Raw genomic sequence first — 15,780 nt, forward strand, 5'->3', positions numbered from 1 at the left:
CTCGTAATTTTGAGTCATGCCAATCAATGATAGGCCAAAAGCCCCCATTGGGGGTTTACTTTTCCTTTTTTTTTCCTTTTTTGTTTGCTTGAGTCAACAGATGAAAGAAATGTGAGGTCAATGAGGCTGACTTTTCAGAGGCACCAACCTAGATGAATATCAGAGGCATTTTTAAAAAGACCCTGTGCTCTTTCCTTATCCTCAAAAAATGTGGTCTCTACCAATAAGCTGATACCAGGAATTCCACAGCTAAAATTGTCCCTAATTTAACAACACAATCTTTGGCTCACATAAAATCCCACTAAAGAGCTAACATCAATCTACCACTAACAAATACTACCACAGCCCCTGTTTGATCCCTTTCAGTACTCACTTTCTTTATCTGATGGGCCAACCTATGAATTCAGGTTTGTCCTATATCCTGAGCCAATTGCAGCAGAGTCAAGATTCATATTATCAACATTTACTGGCTCCTACCCTGATCCAACAGACCATAAGAAAGACAAAATAGTCCTCTTTTCAATAGCATATACTCTTTTTCCTTTTTTTTTTTTTAAAAAAAAAAAATCTTTATTGATTTCAAAGAGAGGAAAGGAGAGGGAGAGAGAGAGATAGAAACATCAATGATGAGAGAGTCATTGATCGAGCCCACAACACGGGCATGTGCCCTGACCAGGAATCGAACCCCGATCACCTGGATCCTAGGTTGATGCTCAACCGCTGAGCCACGCCTGGCCGGGCAGCATATACTCTTTTCTCAAGCCACTAGACTATCATTTCATATATATAGGAAGTTCTAAAAGTAGCATAAGTATATAAGCCTTTTTTTTTTTTTCCACTGGAAGGTGATTTGGGAAAATAAAAGAGAGAATGGAAGTTTGAGTAGGTTGATGCTTCAAAGAATGATTCACAGAAGAACCTAAAAATGAGCATGAACATTTCCATGCAGATGTGCATTTTTGCAAGTGTATGCACACACTCATCCTGAAAGTGATAAATAGAGATGGAATGTGCAAATGAAAGGACAGGGAGATGGGGCAGGAAGAGGTGAGGTGTTGTAGAACAAAAGAAATTCTAAAATGATGCTTACTGAAAAATGAGGGCAATGAAATGAGGTGAACAAGGGCAATGATAATGCCACAGAGCAAAGGAATTAGAATAAGTCCACAATTTTACACAAACATACCCATAGAGGAACATCTTAAAGTGTCACACTAATACATTCATGTTTTGGATATTAAGACATGTAAGATTAAAAGGTAAGTTCTTCTCAATGTTGATAAATATCACTGGTACTGCACCAATTTAACCCAAAATATTATCCCTATTTTTAGATGGGTAAGTCCATGGGGTTGTGGTAAGAGGAGTTTTTATTTAAAAAAATTATTATTCAACCAAAGGTAATAATCACAAAATTATTTCTGTAATATTTTTGGAAATGATCATTCACATGATGCAAAAATTAAGTATAAAAAAGTATGCAGTGAAAAGTCTTTGTCTCATCCTTTTTTTGTTTAGTCTCTGCCCAATTTCCAACCTCACTTCCACACAGGTAAATGTTCTTTTTAGTTTCCTGCGTAACTGTCTGGTGGTTTTTAGGAACATACAAATATCAACAATTATTCTCATTACTCTCCCATTTTTATAAAAATGGCAACATACTAAACACAATTTTCTGCATTCTTTCTCATTTAACTCTATATCTTGGAGACCTTTATCTGTAAATCCAGAGATTTCTCATTCATTTTTAAGCAGCTACATAATATTTCATATTATGGATGTACCATAATTTACTAAGTCAGCCCCAAATGGCAGACATTTACACTGTTTTTGGTATTACAAACAATGCTGCAATTAGTAAACAGGTTTGTATATCAATATATATTTCATTTTTCACACTGTGAGAGTATATTTGTAGATTAATTTCATAAAAGTGAATGCTTTTTAATATTGAGAGATTTCATCAGATTGGACTACATACAGATTGTGCCATTATGCACTCCTATCTTCAATATATGAGAGCATCTATTTCCCTTATACCACAGCCTCACTAGCCTTTGGATTTATTCCAATCTGAAAAATTATAAATGGTATTTCAACATAACTTTAATTAGCATACCTCTTATTATGAGTGAATATGATTAAATGAAATACAAAGTCTATATGTACTTATTTTTCTGCAAACTATCTGTTAATATCCTTTGCCTATTTTTCTACTAGCTTTCTTTTTATTCATTTGATGATGTTTTTTATATATTGAGGTGATTAACCCTTTGTGCATGAGTTGTCTCATGGCATCTGGTATGCAGTGGGCTATCTGTGTCTTTCTTCGGGCTTTATTATCTACTTTTGCTTTTGTGTATAAACTTGCTCAAACTAAAAACGCTTAGTATTGAGGTGTTTTTTAGCTACTTATTTCTAAAGGCAGCTTTACCTCTACATATGTTCAACAACATGCTGTGTAAAGCTGAATGATGCTGTAGTTATATGTCTCTTTAAGCCCCATGCACTGTCTTCAGTGTCTCCAGGATGAATATCCTTCTGTCACTGTGGTGATGGTAGTGCATTATAAACTACTTTTAATGAGGAAAGATACTTTCTCTTAAAATATGAGCTGAAAATGGAACCACTTATTTACTCACAAACAGAATTATGACATTTCCTGTGTGACACAACATTAAAAACCCACCCCCAATATCATCATCAATTATATTAGCAGTTGAATATTTTGTACATGACATTACAGATAGTATTACCATATACGATTCAGGATAACCAGTTAAATTTTAATTTTGGAAAAACAATTTTTTAATATTAGTACATCCCAAATATTACATGATTTGAACATATATTAAAACATTATTCTTTATAATATGAAATTCAAACCTTGAGTTTTTATTTGCTAAATTTAACAAATATAATTATATTTTTATATTTTACTGAGACCGGGATTCCATGACTATGGTGTACTGATTTAAAAGCATGCGCCCAACTGATAATACATGGAATTTTGAAACATGATGATAAAAACCTCCAGGATAGATAAGAACTTTAAGATCATCTATTTTAGCCACACACTTGATATGTAAATGCTATCTACAGTGTCTTCTGCAAGCAGGCATCTATCTTATAACTGGACACTTTCTGTAGCAGGAAATTGTCACAACCTAAAAGACAGCTCATTTGATGTTTGCATTGATCATTTAGTAAACCATTTCTCAAGCAAATTCACTTTCTTTGACGCTTTCTTCTACTCAACAGTGTACACTTTCTTCTACTCATCCTACTCTTAGTGGCCACTGAAAACAAGTTAAGTCCCTCTTTCATATGTCAACCCTTCAAATATCCGAAGACAGTAAGCCACTCTTGAGATTCTTTTTTCCCTTTGGTAAGTATTTTCAGTTCCTTCAACTGTCTTTCAGAAAACATGGTTTCAAGCCATCTTGTTCACTATCAAATATTGACTTTTATACCTTATATGTGTCAGGCACTGCGCTAGGTGAAATGACGCTGTAAGGAACAGTATAAAATTCCCCACCCCTCAGGACATTCTTACTCTAATGGAGGGAAATGACAAACATTTATACAGTTCTGTATAAATGCTTTAACAAAATTATAAACAGGATACCTTAAGGATATGGAGTAAGGAGTATCAAAATCTATTTGGAAGAGGTGGCAGAACCTCTTAGGAGAACAAGTGGCAGGGGGAAGGTTCATAGATGGCTTAACATGTGATGCCTGAGCAGAATCTTCAAAATTTCAGTGGCAAGTAGAGATGGAGAAAGTAGAGGGACTAAAGAGAGGTGTGATAGTAGAAATCATAAGAAATGGTGACTAACATTGGGTGTATAGAGTGCGGTAAAATGAATCAAGGATGATTCCCAGGTTTCAGAATAGGGTTAAAGCCGATGGGTACCACTATCAGAGATTTAAAGTACTCATGGAAGAACAAGTTTTATTGTGTGAGCACTGCTGTGGTAGTAGATGGTGACATATGGGGTGGTAATAATGACTTTAATATTTGATGTCTTGAATTTGAGATGCTAAGAGCACAACCAATTAGAAAAGTCTAGTGAGCAGTTGGAAATAGAAAAATGTACATGTGATAACCAAAGAAAGGTTCTGGCTGGAGATATAGATTTGGGGATAATTAATTTTCCAGGTGAAATTGAAACTGTTGCCTTTATTGTGTAGAATTAAAAGGAAAGATTCACTGACAGGGTAGGGCCCGTAATTTAACACAATACTCCAGATGTGGTCTGTAAAGCACAAAAGACTATGCGATATGGGCCTCTCTCATCTACATACTGAATTTCTGTTGATATATCTTAAGATCATACTAGCTTCCTTAGCAGTACTGACAGATACTAATCAGTGAAAAGATTTAAGTTTCTCATTCATAGCAGCTGCTGTATTTCCCCAAATGTATACATAAACAGTTGGTTTTTCTGGATGTAAATATATAATCTGGTATTTATCCATGTTAAATTATATTTTGTTAGATTTGACCATCACTCTAGTATATTCAGACCATATCTTGATTCTGCCATTTAACGTATTTACTATCCTTTCTGATTACTTCATACTCACAGATTTTATAAGTATGCTTTTCATACAACATGCTAGCCTTTAATAAATAGTTGGAAGAATCAGGCTGAGAAAAGATTCCTCACTAAAAATCTCTTCAGAATAGCAGTCTATTAATTGGCTGTGGCCATTCAAGCAGCTAATAATTCCCCCAATTGTACTAATAACTAGACACATTTCTCCATTTTTCCACATTTATCTCATTCCTTACCTATCAAATATCAACTCAAATCTCATTGATGAAATTCAAATTCACTTGTTTAGTGAATTTCCCTGTAAGTAATAAACCTTTTTTTTCTAAGTTTCCTGATGGTTATTGCTGAGGGCATCTGCAATCATAATAAGAACCAGCCAAAACATTGGTTATTGATAGACCAAGATCAGCACAAAACAATTGCCATAATGGGTAGGATTGCATGACTGCCCTTGCAATTACCCTAGGGGAATGCCATTTACCTGCAACTTTAAAAGAACACCTCAGTGGGTAACACCATCTGGGAAAGGAGCATCACTTGCTGGGGGTCTGTCCCAATGCTGTGTGCTTGCACATATTGCCTGTTGTGTGTGGCCTGTGGTATCCAAACCAAATGATCATGGCTACCATAACAGTCCAATGATCTCCCTAAAGCAGTGTGATCAAGGCCATCTGGTCTAATGAGACAATTAGACCACTAATTATAAATGCCTTAATTGGCTAGTAATGTGTGTGAGTGTCCTCCATTCCTCCAGGCCAAGGAGGGCTAAGGAGGGTGGATTGGGTAGCAAGGCTATTGTCACCACCCAAGGAGAGGCTCTGGGCTAAAGGCAATAGGAAAAGATTCCTGTAAGTGAGGAAGGCAAGAGACCTCTGCCTGCAATACTGAGTCAGTGGCTCATGTCCAGACTACATTTTATAACCCAGAAGCATGAAATAACCTTGCAACCAGAAACCACTGGGGGAAATGGCACCACCAGAGGGAAAATACAAGAGGCCTGCCTATGATCTCTGTGTTACCACTTCATACAATACTGTCACTCTTTGTTGCCCTGATAGGACATCATGGGTCCAATCTCTGGCATGATGGTTCTAATAAATTAATTGACAAATATAAATGTCCTGAACATCTGGTTGCCAGTGTCTCTTAAGAACCCTTAAGAGATGCACCAGTTCCTTGATAAGCGCAAAACCTTATGAAGGCTTCTTGGACGTTGCTCACTGCCATGCACACCAACATGCCAAGACTCTGGTATTACACTGCAGAGACATAAAGGCTTTTTCCAAAGCTTCTGTGTATATCTTGCTAGTGGAGGCAGCCCCCAAACCCAGAGGGGACTCTTGGGATACCTTAGAAAGGAAAGCAACCACTTATGAAGAGGGCTTAGGGCTCACAGTGACATCCAAAACTTTTCAATAACAACATGAAAGATTAAGGTAAAAGGAGAAATTCTAGAAACTAAAATTTAAAAAAGAAACTATACCTTAACTCAGCAATTTTCAACCTTTTTCATCTCATGACACTCATAAACTAATTACTAAAATTCTTCAGCACACCAAAAATATATATTTGCCGATCTGACCAAAAAAAAAAAAAAAGGTACAATTTTCATTCATCCACACTGGATGGCTATTGTTGTGTTGGCTGTTGTCAGCTTTTTATTTGACAATCTAAGGGAAAAGAGGTCAATGTGTCTGACTAAATAGTCAGGTACTGCATGCTTTAAAAATTCTTGCAGTACACCAGTGTGCCAGGGCACATAGGTTGAAAATCGTTGCCTTAACTGAAACTCAAACCTCATTTTCCATGTGAAAGGAATTCTCATTGACAGAGAAAATAGGAATCATGTAAGAGGTGAATAATTGTGATTTCTTTTGTCATGTATGATCTTTACCTGATATACCTCAAGTAGAAGACTTTAAATTAATCCTGGTTTGCTTGGGACTGACCCAGTTTTAGCACTGAAAGTCTCCTGTCTCGGAAAGATCCTTAGTCCTGGGAAAACTGTGATGGTTGGACATCTTAGCTTTAAAATCCTTATTTATGTTTCTAGCATTTATTTAAGGTCTCAGGTAAGATGGTACATTAGCCACCCACAAGCTTTTGATTGGTCTATGCTTCTCTCTCCTGTATGGTCATGTCACTCCTTTAATGCAGCATCCCAAGGATCACAATAATTTTTTACTTATGCCCTTCATTCATCATTATTGGGATATTTTTAAAGAAAATATCCTTGCAGGAAGTCAATATTACAAAGCTAAATTAATCTTCTAGCACATTATTATATATCATCACATTGTATTCAGAATTCAAGGAACATAACTGTATTAGTTCCCTTTGGGCTGCCATAACAAAGTAGCATAAACCAGGTGGCATAAAAGAACAGAAATTTATTTACTCAATTCCAGAGGTTAAAAGTCTGAAATAAAGGTGTCGACATGGACATGCTCCCTCTGAAGTCTCTAGGGATGAATACTTTCTTGCCTCTTCTAGCTTCTGGTGGTTGCTGACAACCCTAGGCATTCTTTGGCTTATAGGCAGCATAGTTCAAATCTCTGCCTCCATCATCACATGGCCATTTCCCCTCTGGGTGGGTCTGTGCCCAAATTTCCCTCTTCTTATAAGGGCACTACTCATTGGATTAGGGGTCACCATACTCTAGTATGACCTTATCTTAACTTGATTACATCTACATCTACAAAGACCCTACTTCCACATAAGGTCATGTTCACAGGTTCCATGTGAACATAAATTTTGGAGAGGACAAAATTAAACCCAATACAAAGACCTGTCATCATTCATACAGTAATTCTAACATTATCAACAGGATGTCATATCATTTCTCCATGTCTTCCATTCAATAGTTTTGTATTCATTTTTTAAAAGTTTTTTTTTATTTTTATTATTGATTTCAGAGAGAGGAATGGAGAGGGAGAGAGAGTTAAAACATCAATGATGAGAGATAATAATTGATAAGCTGCCTCCTGCACTCCCCCTACTGGGGATCAAGCCTGAAACTCAGACATGTGCCCTGACTGGGAATCGAATCTTGATCTCCTGGATCTAGGTCTATGCTCAACCACTGAGCCATGCCCAGCTGGGCCATTTTTAATTATACTACTTAACCACAGTCATGATTACATTTCTCAGCTGTCTCTCCATTATCATGGCTGATCCAGGCTTTGGTTTTCAGAAATTCTGTTTAAGTTCTGTGATCATCAGTTGAGCAGTGTACTTTCTTTGCCAATTAAGTGTTTCTAAAAATTTTATATAAGATCAACCACTGCGTTTAGTACCTGATATTCTTTTTGAGTTAGCTGGATACATAACCTTTTGACCAATTCTATTGAACTCTGAAGTATAAACATCTTTAGTCATACATATCATAAATGAAAAAACAACCCTTCTTGGTGTTTTGTTTTTTTTTTCCTCCTTAATATATCTTTTATTGATTTGAGAGAAAGGAAAGGAGAGGGAGAGAGAGAGACAGAAACATCAATGATAGGAGAATCGTCATTGATCGGCTGCCTCGTGCATGCCCCCGACTAAGGATGGAGCCTGCAACCCAGGCATGTGCCCTGACCGGGAATCAAACCTCTATCTCCTGGGTCCTAGGTGGATGCTCAAGCACTGAGCCACGCCTGGTCGGGCCCCTTCTTGGTTCTTCATCTCTGTCCTTTGCCAATCCAATTTCAAGTTAACATCTTATTTCTATATACATCACAGTGTCATGAAAACATTAGATTGCTTTCTATCCTAAGGCCAACATGAATAAATGATTTTGTGGTCTCCCTAGTCATGTTCTCATATTGAGAGTATAAGGTAATTTGTGATTTTCTAAATTTTCAATTCATATATTTTTATGTGTCTTACCACCAGTCCCACTCAGTCAAATAATACTGCAAGGTAAATCATATTGACTTGAAGCATGCATATTCATATCAGGAAGTTGCTTCTACTGGTTAAATGCAATTTTGTTTCTTACAAAATACAGACATAATTTATTAGGCATGCCTGTGTTTTATTTTCCTTTAGGCAATTTTTTTTTAGGAAATTATACTTTCAAAGAATCAGCCCTTACAAACAGAGCAGCTATCTTTCCAAAAATAAAATCCAGTATCTAGATTCTCAAAACTCACAAAACCAAATGGAAATATCTGGTTGTTAGCCAATAGTGTCATGTGCAGGTCAGTTTCACATCACAGGGAATAACCTATAACATTTCAGTAGGCAAATCGCAATTCTAAATATAACTAGAGACTATCATTGTTATTCCCAACTGTGTTGACAGTTGTCTTATTGCTGAATTGTACAGGATAATTTTTCTTTGACAACTTTTTATACTATCAATGAACACAACTGGACAACTATAAATGTTTAGATTAATTTAGTATTTAAAAAATTTCAAAACTTCATTATAATTACTTAAATGTAATTTTTTATAGATTCTAGAATAGGAAAGCCTCCAAACTTGCCTCATGTTAATATAATAGACAACAAAGTTGCTAAATAATCACTACTAAAATCATTTCAGCTATATGTACAAATATATAATTCAATTCAAACACCAGTGAAAATATTACAATATTAGCTCAAATTCTCTATCAGACTTTCTGTGATAAAGGACAAAAGTTAAATGTGGAAACTAACATCTGAGTATCTATTTCTCTGCAAGGCTTTTTCATATGGATTCAAAATGGCCTAAATTAGCCAGAATATGATGTGAATTCTTACCACAGTGACACTTAAAATTAAAGTATATTGATAACTTAGTAATTTTTACTCTGTTCTATGGAGTAAGCCTATTTTGAAGGCTTGGCACAATAGTAACAAGAAATTTAAACAAAAAGCTCAAGTCCAGATGTATAACTAAGAAATCTTTTCTATATAGAACAAAATCACCAACATAAATTATAAATGGCTTCCACTAATTATTATTATCACTCAAAAAAATCACCCAAAGTAAATTAAGACAGGTATGGATGAAAGTGTACCCTGAAGCATGTTCACATTACAAAGAGCTAAAATTTAGCCAGCAGAAATTCAAATAGGCATATATGCAAACATTTGTATGCAAACTTTCATGAGTAAGATATAGAAAATGATTCATTTTGACAATTTTATGTACAGCTTGTATATAATTTAAAACAAGTAAAACTGAAAATGTTTCTATGTAAACGCCACAATAAAGTCAAATCAAATACTAAATAACAGTCTTATAAATGATCTCTCTTAGGAGAATAACTGAGTAATGTTATTCTAAGAAATGCCCTCTTTTTTATCAATCATTTCTGTTTTAACTGAAAAGGCATCTGCCAGCATATGTTTTCGGATTTCTGAACCTCTGACCTTCAAGGCATAACAAGCATTCTCCACTTTGGCCAGACTTTGTTTCAAGGTATACACCTTCTTAGAAACCTCATAAGGTCCAGTATTGCCAATGAATGAAAACCCACCATAAACCTGACCTAAAAATTGGCTCATTTCAAAGGAATTGTCAATGTCCCCATTTCCCATACTGTTAATACACATCTGCGTCAACTGTCCAGTTAAATCAGCCAGTACCAGAAGTTAATCCTCAGGTGTGATTTTCAGTTTCTGAGTACCAAATTATTTATCCCGACCATTAGAAGGAATCTTATTTTCTTTCCCATTGTCTTCTGTTGTAAATACCAGTTGTTTATTAATTTCACACATATTGATAAGTGACCATGTTTTGATAAAGTGTTGAAAAGAGACGACTTCTACGTATTCCTATAGTCCTGTAGTAATGGCATTACAGAACTGATGCATATCTTCTTCTAAGAACTCTTGGGCCACCTGCAATATCTTTTGTCTGACACCATCCAATTTAATTTCTGATCCAGCCACTATTTCTTCCATATCAGGATCACTTGTAATCCTATGGAGCAGAAAAAATGTCCTTTTACTTTCTACAGTTATATCCTGACCAAGTTTTACAAGTCTCTCATATTTGCCATGTCTTGCATCAAGTGTCTGCTGAAATGATTTGAAGGCCAATATCACAGGTGAAGATGAATTAACATCCTTCCCTTCTTTTCTCTGGTTAAGTGAGAAATCGTCGGGCTTCCTTTTCCTGAGCCCTCTTTTTTTAGCCCTCTTTATTATTTTATTTTATATTTTATTTTAATATGGCTTTATTGATTTCAGAGAGAGGAAGGGAGAGGGAGAGAGAGAAATATCAATGATGAGAGAGTCATTGATGGGCTGCCTCTTGTACGCCCCCTACTGAGTATCAAGCCTGCAACCCCGAGATCATAGGTCAATGCTCAACCGCTGAGCCACTCCGGGCCGGGCTCCTGACCCCTCTTGATACTTCTTTGTTGCTCATGTTGGCACAGCCTACAGTGAGACTGAGGGCCTCGAAACTGGCGGAGTGCTTAAGGTGGCTGCTGGAGAGCCTGCTGAGGCACTCTTTGCATTCGGCCGACGTTGACACACTGGCCAGACTACAAAATAGTTTTCACAAGACATTTCAAACCTGACTGATTCTATCATTTTCACTTTATTTTGAAAATATACATGGATTTAAATTTTCACCTGGGGCCCTAACCTTTTTTTGTTTTGTTTTTTCTTTCCAGTAATTTTTTTTTTTAAATATATCTTTATTGATTTCAGAGAGAGGAAAGGAGAGAGGGGGAGAGAGAGAGAGAGAGAGAGAGAGAGAGAGAGAGATCGAAACATCAATGATGAGAGAGTCATTGATTGAGCCCGCAACCCGGGCATGTGCCCCGACCGGGAATCAAACCCCGATCACCTGGATCCTAGGTCGATGCTCAACCACTGAGCCACTCCCGGCCGGGCTCTTTCCAGTAATTTTTATCCTGATTAGTTGGCTTGGATACAGTGTAAGTCAAAATTTGGCTACACAAAACAGTGCTCAATACAAAGTGATGTGTTTGGCTTGATCAATGTCTTAAACTGTGTCTTCAAACATTGAATAACTAACTTGACATGATAAATAGAATTAATAGTTCAAGATAGATGTAAGGAAGTTAATTGCTATTGCAACATAAATTTGTATTGTGATGTATTTGTGTCTGCTGAATTACTAGATGGAAAATAATCCTATGACTGGAAACATCATTCCTACAGTAAGATCCTACTGCCTCATCCATTCTATGCTAGCCTCTAGTTTCACAATAGAATACTGAAGGCTTGGTTTATAGTCTGACTTTGGTCTTGGCTCTCCAAGCCTCAGTTTTAAAATATAAAAATATTAGTGAAAAACCTCTGTGTCATTTTCCTTATCAAGGAAAAATATATCTAAGAATTTTATGGACAAACAATTGAATCAATGGTATAAAACTGCTCACCATTTGATGGAGGCTATGGACAAAAGCTATCAGGCACTATGAATATTCCCTGAAAGACTATATGTATGGACCAGGACTACTTAAGGGTGAAAAAAGATTTCCTCCTTGCTAAAAGACTTCATTAATTAGAAGTAGAAATCCAGGCACACTGCTTGGATTCCAAACTCAACTTAATTACTTATTAGTTGTATGAATTTTGACAAGTAATTTAATTCCTCTATATTGCAGTTTCCTCATTTTTTTAAAAATGGTAATAATTATAATACCTAACTCACATTGTTGTTGTTAGGATTAAATGCTGTACTATAGGTAAAGGACAGCACTTGGCACAATGTAAGCACTCAATTAGCATTAACCAGTTAAATCACTGGTGGTGGTATTAGTAATGGAAGTAGTTGTAGTCGTAGCAGTAATCATGAGTAGTGGTAATTTACTATCTTTGAATTATTACCCTAAGCTAGGTACACACATAAATAAAAAAAAGTAAGGGGTACTATCTAGTAATGCTATGTCAATGATTAGAATAATTTTCTTAACCCAAACACCTTCCTAAGAAGACAACATTCAAAACCCATTGTGAAGAATCAAAAGCGGTAACTCCAGTGCTTTTTATTTCTAACCTTTCTGAGATTTAATGGGAGAAAGTTGAGAGAAACCAGGTGCACGCCATGGGAGAGTTGTAGGGCTCTACTTGATCATTTCATGGTTGCAAAAATGTAGAAAAATTAAGTCTCACCTCTTGCAGAGAGATCAAGAGTAGCAGCAGCCAAGACCGTTGTCTATGGTGGCAATGATGGAAAAAGAGGAACAAAAAGAAGTAAAGCCTCAGGAGATCTTACAAGATAGTGCTGGGTCTATACAGGGTGGGGCAAAAGTAGGTTTACAGTCATGAGTACACAAAGCACAGAGTTTATTCTTGTATTATTATTTATTAATTATAGTATTATTTTCCATATGGACAACTGTAAACCTTCTTTTGCCCCACCCTGTATTTGGCCTAAGCTGTGGCCCAAGAAGAGGAAGTCAAAATCCTTTCAGGAAGAGGCACTGAGTAGATAAATAAACCAAACAGCAGGAGAGATGGTAGGCAGAAAGTGGAATTGACTGAACATTCTCTGAAGTTTCTTTGGAGGGAGGCAAGCCAGGTACAGTCCTCACTGGAATGAAGGTTCAGATTGATTATGCAACTGTGAAGGAATTATCCCCATGAGGTTGGAGCTCCCTCAAATACAAGTGGACAGAATATTCTATTGTGATTTCCGCTGGGATCCCACCTCTTCTCCCAGTCTGTATTACAGTGAAGAGCCCTGCAAAATATGTCACTATTATTGCTATACTAATTATAATTGGAGACAATCAATCACTTACTTCCCCCTCCCACAACATTCTAGACTGGCCTTTCTTGTAGGTAGGGTATACAGCTGAACTATTCAGTGGTTCTCAGACTTCAGTGCAACAGAATCTACCTGAAATACTTTTTGAGAATATATAATAACCCTGGGTCCTACCCTGCAGAAATTCTGTTACAGCAGTACGTTTGGAATGACAAGTCTTAGGAATTTGCATTTTTATCAGTTCCCTAGACAAGTCTGATGAAAGTAATTCATAGACCACATTTTGAGAAACAATGACATATCCGTGATCTCCAGGGTGCCTTGCAATTCCTTAACTGTCCTCAAATTTTTAAACAGTCTCAGTGCCACAATGTCCGAAATTTGACCATTGAAGCAATAAGTTTTTCTCCTGTGGCAGCTCACTTCCTTTGGTGGAGCATTTCAGAATTTCCTAGGGGCTTTTTCAAATTGCCTTTCTCTTGGTATCATTGGTCTTTTATTGAGAATTACTGACATTAATTGAGTCACTGTTACTTATATGTATATGCTGTATCTAAGTTGTGTTGGAGGAGGAAAATGTTACAGTACTAATATCTAACAATTTTGACGGCTTACTGCTTGCCAAGTGCTATGATAATCACTTAGATCACATGCCATAGAACCTATCATTATCTCTATCTGATAGATAAGGAAACTGATAATTTAAGAGGTAAAAGACTTCTGCAAGGTACACACTTGTGATATAGCAGAGATTAGAAGACACATCTCTATGATATCAAATTCTATGTTCTTATCCACACTGTAAGAGTGCTTTGGAGATATATTCCAGTGGGGTTAGTGATGCCTATCCTAGAGCCTCATATAAAGGGCAGTGAACCCTGAGAAGATTAGCAAAATGTATCACTGACACCTCAGGGACCCAGGATAGCAAGTGAGTTGGCCCTGCCAGATTATTATCTTTTGTAAATAGTGAGTCTTTTCTGCTTGTCTGGGCAGGGTGAACAAGGGAAGGGCAAAACTTGATAGGGAGGAAATAAATGTGCTAATTCAACTTGTCAGAAGTTTACATCAAAATTAAAGTTTCAACTTCAAAGCAATGAATGTGTGTGCTTGAGAATTTATCAAAAACACACTCTAATGTCTTCAATAGCTGTGAGAAAAGTAAAATGCAAGTTTGGGCAAAAATCCCTTTCTGAGCCCTGTTGGAATTTTAGATATGAGCCTGGAGATGCCACCTGCACTGATTTGCATGGAAGATGACCAACAACAGAAATCTTAAGGACAACCACTAAAGAACAGAGGCTTTTAGGATTCCCAGTTGTATGGCACAAATATCCCTCTACACTATGTTCAAGAGGTATTTCAATAAAAACTCATTTAAATCAAATAAGGTTGTGCTCATCATTGAGTCTTCTACTGAACGTTAATCAGAAAATCTGTTTGGCTTCAGTCATTATTATAATACTAATTTTAGAATATGCATTGTACTTCTTTGCAAAGGATAATACAATAAATATAACAATATTTCTCTTCTGAGTAAGGATATTATAGGGTATTCATGTAATGATCATAAACACTAATGATCACTGTGTGTAGAAGTTCCCCTGAAAATGTGCGTAATCAATGCACAGACTGGGATTGTGCCAGGGAATAACATCTAGTTTCCCAGACAGGTCAAGATGCATCACCCTTCCTAAATTCATCATAATCCAAGGTTTATTCTCACACTGCCAGGCTTTAAAATATGATTTTATTAAATTGCAAGTATAGGAACAGCTCTCAAGGTTGGAATATTCAGTAATAGCATAGTGATTTATATAATCAGAACATCAAAGTATTAATTGTTATTGAAAGGTAGAATGTGCCACCCCAAAACATGCCTTTGGCATAAGGATTACTTTAAGCTGATTATTTTGAGAAACAGTAGACACAGGAAAAGTTCTGAAAACACAATAAAAGTTACCCTTTTGTAAGAGAAATTTACATCTTTAAAGGAAATCTTCATTGTAAGGGTGTCTCTGTCTCTACAAGGAAAAAAAGGATGACTAAATCATGAGAAGAAAAATCCGTGGTGAAGGCACTGACTAACACTAAGTAACAAATCTTACCCTTGTTTACAGTGCTTTTCCTGGTACTCTCCCCATAACTTCCCCACGCCATACACACACACACACCTTTCTTCTTTTGCCTTTAGCTGTATGAAGATGGCTTGAAGCCAAAGTTCTAAGCTACTCATTTTTCCCTGGGTATCTTCCATGTATACATGAGGTACACATGTTAATAAAATTCTGCTTGTTTTTCCCTTGTTAATCTGACTTAGTATAGGGGTCTATGCCTAAAACTCAGAAAGGCAGAGGGAAATTTTTCCTCCCTTAGATTATTTAAAAAATAAAACTGTCACAAAGACCAGAATTTTTGCATTAAAAAACCATTACTATCAAATTCTCATTCACTAGATGTCTACCTTCAGGAATGTCATATAGCCTCAATAAATCTGTTTCCTCATATTTAAAGTGGGTATAAAAGTGGTAACTCCCTCTCACAGGG

At 36.4% G+C, this 15,780-nt stretch overlaps 1 pseudogene across 1 annotated transcript; it reads right to left on the reverse strand.

The window, feature by feature from the left end:
* Nucleotides 1-9,821: 9,821 nt before the first annotated feature.
* On the reverse strand, nucleotides 9,822-15,490 carry LOC308551729 (translin-associated protein X pseudogene; annotated as a pseudogene). The gene is made up of 3 exons: nucleotides 15,408-15,490; nucleotides 10,888-11,032; nucleotides 9,822-10,682 (listed from the first exon to the last, which is right to left on the reverse strand). The product of its transcript is annotated as a translin-associated protein X pseudogene (transcript).
* Nucleotides 15,491-15,780: the final 290 nt, after the last annotated feature.

The sequence above is a fragment of the Miniopterus schreibersii genome (assembly GCF_964146895.1).
Source record: "Miniopterus schreibersii genome assembly, chromosome: X".
In the NCBI taxonomy this organism is placed as follows: domain Eukaryota; kingdom Metazoa; phylum Chordata; class Mammalia; order Chiroptera; family Miniopteridae; genus Miniopterus; species Miniopterus schreibersii.